This window comes from Prionailurus viverrinus, chromosome C1, assembly GCF_022837055.1.
Source record: "Prionailurus viverrinus isolate Anna chromosome C1, UM_Priviv_1.0, whole genome shotgun sequence".
Classification (NCBI taxonomy): Eukaryota; Metazoa; Chordata; class Mammalia; order Carnivora; family Felidae; genus Prionailurus; species Prionailurus viverrinus.
Genome location: NC_062568.1, coordinates 63,429,066 through 63,432,005, shown reverse-complemented (window position 1 = coordinate 63,432,005; position 2,940 = coordinate 63,429,066). Strand labels below are relative to the sequence as shown.

The 2,940-nt window shown below is 40.1% G+C and overlaps 1 non-coding gene across 1 annotated transcript; it reads left to right on the top strand.

Annotated features, from left to right (window-relative positions):
• The first annotated feature begins 2,461 nt into the window (after positions 1-2,461).
• Positions 2,462-2,588, top strand: LOC125174276 (small nucleolar RNA SNORA25). Its single transcript, XR_007155390.1, has one exon. It is a non-coding gene; the product is annotated as a small nucleolar RNA SNORA25 (small nucleolar RNA).
• Positions 2,589-2,940: the final 352 nt, after the last annotated feature.

Sequence of the window (2,940 nt, the reverse complement as noted above, 5' to 3'; positions counted from 1 at the left end):
ACTGAGCCACCAGGTGCCCCCCAAATTTTCTTTTAAAAAAATATACATCTATGTTCTTTAGATTTTCTTCCACCTCTTTTTAATGTCTTAGTGGCAGTTGTGTCTAATGCCCCTTGTGTAACTTGTAATGCTTTCTGCAAAATTCAGCAATTCAGTCTGGAGCCAAAGAAATAAAATCTTGATGACTTTTGAAGAGTTTAAGTTTAATGCATGAAAAATTACCTTGATGAGCCATGCCTATTCTTATTGGCTGACTGTTTGCTTTTGCTTGAAGAAAGTAGAGGGAGTTTGATGTGAAACCAAGACTCAATGGATCATGTTGTATGGTTTGTATTTTAATCACTGAATTCAAGGAGAAGCTAGAATTTCATTTTGACTGATTACATTGTTGTACATGCTATCAAATAATAGCCAAACAAGAGAGGACATTAATGTGCATGATAAACAGAAATGAACATCATCCTTCTTCTTTGGATTATGTCAACAAAACAAGTGACTATTCCATGGTTCAGAAACAATATAAACACATTTTTAATAGAAATCTACATATAACTGTCATGAGTGTCTTTCCAAATAAGAATACTGTGGGCAGCTACTCAACATCGAGATGTGCATTACATTGGGAAACTTGTAATTGTTCTCTCAGAATATGCTACAAACACTGCAATGTTTAATCAATTAATCATGCAGCTACTGTTTTGCAAAGCTTCTGCCAGGTGAGCTGTGAGTGTATCTGCACAGTGTACATGAACTAAGAATGTGAACACGGGAAAAAATGCCATAAAAAAAAACCAACAAACAAAACCCGCTTTCCCTTGTTCAAAGTAACAACAGCAAAGCCAGTTGAAACTCTGGACTAAGAATATTCACACATGGCCCGAGAGAGTAAATGGTATGCCCTAACAATGATATTATTTAATATCTAATAAAAATACTGCCCACATTTTTTTCAATGGGTAAAAATAATATCTAATATCCATTGAGCAACTGTTACATTCCAGACACCAATGCCAAGTACTTTACGTAGAACTTCTTTGTTCCCACTATTACACGTTGCAGTGGTTTTCCACTGGAAATATGTTGATCCCATGGGACATTTTGCAATGTCTGGAGTCATTTTTGGTTGTCAGCACTTGAAGGGGAGGGGTTGTGATATTAGCATCTAGTTATCTAAATAGGCTTCCATGCACGGCAGCACCCACAACAAAGAATTATGCAGTCCAATGTGTCAATAGTGCCAAAGTTGAGAAACCCTGCCCTACTTTCATCTCCTCTTGACAGATGAGAAAAAGGAGGCTTAAAGAGGTTAAATAAATTGCCAAATAAGCCAATAAGTGGCTGAGGTGGGACTCAAAGCCAGCACTGTTTGACACCAAAACCCACACCCTCACCACCACGTCACACTCTTGCTGCACTGTAGCTCATTGGAAAATCATATGCCTCATTGTACACAATGTCACAGTGCTTTGAATCAGAGGTCTGGAGGTCCTCGGTTTGGGTGTAGATAAGGCTGCTCTCTATCTCCTTGATCTTCACCAGTCATTCCAATTCTTATCCATAATCGGAGAGCCCACACCTAGAGTTTTTCTAAATGCTTCCCCTAACTTTATATGATTCTAGCCCGGAGCCTTCTAGCAAGGTGGCCTGACTGACTCTCTATCTCTCCACTGGGTGTTAGTTTAGCCTCCCTTAGGCTTTGCCTTTATCCCGTTCTCTGCTTCTCAGTAAATAGAATTCCCTGGAGTGACCCCTGCTGACATCGCCATCTTCTTTGCGGATAGAGTCCTGCCTCCACTGATGCCATGGATGACATTTTCCACCTCTACACAAGAACACAAACACCACTGGGGAGGTAAGCAGGATTTGGTATTGCCCTTTCCCTCCAACTGTCTGTGGAGCATCAGACATTCCTTAGGGAAGCCACTGAGAGTTGACTCTCTCCCACTCTGAAGTAGTAAAGATTCCTAGGGGAGGGAATCGCAGTCTGACCTCCAAACCAAATTGCTGAAGACCCAATGTATGTTGCTCACTTACCTTCATGCACCCCAGAGACCAATCTGAAACAGCCCAAACAAAGCTAGCAAGCAGCAAGAAGCTAGATTCTCCATGCCCTGGGTCACTGTATTTTCACACCCATTACAGAAGTAACACACATGCCCCCAAAATAGCAGCTTCACTAAACCACAGTATCAGGAGCTGTAATTTGTCTCTAAAAATAGATTTGAAATAAAAGAAACAATGCTTCCTATTATATGCCCTTTTGAAGGACCAGATTTGTTTCTACAGAAAATGAGATACAGAAGAACATGTAAGAATGGATGAAGATATCAAACAGAACTGCCCACTAAAGTGGATTTCATTCCAAAGAATATACAAATGTGACTGCCAATAGGATTTCTGATTCTCAAATTCTGCCTATGTCATACAAAGGTGAGGGGTCTTTCTGCCCCAGTTTATATAGAGATCATTTCAAAGAGGGCTTTTGGAGCTGTGAAACCAAGAGCTCTTAACTCTATGACTAAAGGTTGAAGGTCTCCATAGGATGCCATAGTCATTAAATAGCGCTGTTTTTCTGAGGAAATATAAGATGTAGCCACTCCTATAATCATAAAAGTTCATGGTAGTTCATTCATAATAACCCATGATTGGTGATCCGGGAGAGTAAGCATGTTCCAAAGTTAAATAATATATCATCACTTTCATGCCCCATTACACATACCAATAGTGGATAGGCAGAAGATGGCTGTATCACCATACCTAGATAATTGGGGTTCACATCAGAACCTAAACATTAACAGTTTCTTATCTGTTTCTCTAAGTCACTTCTCAGATGTGCTAACAAAGACCAAAATTGTCCAATGTGGATCACACTTTCCTGTTGGAGGAGGTCATTGAGAAGGCATGACCCCTGGCTGACATTTGACCTGGTTCCAGGCAATA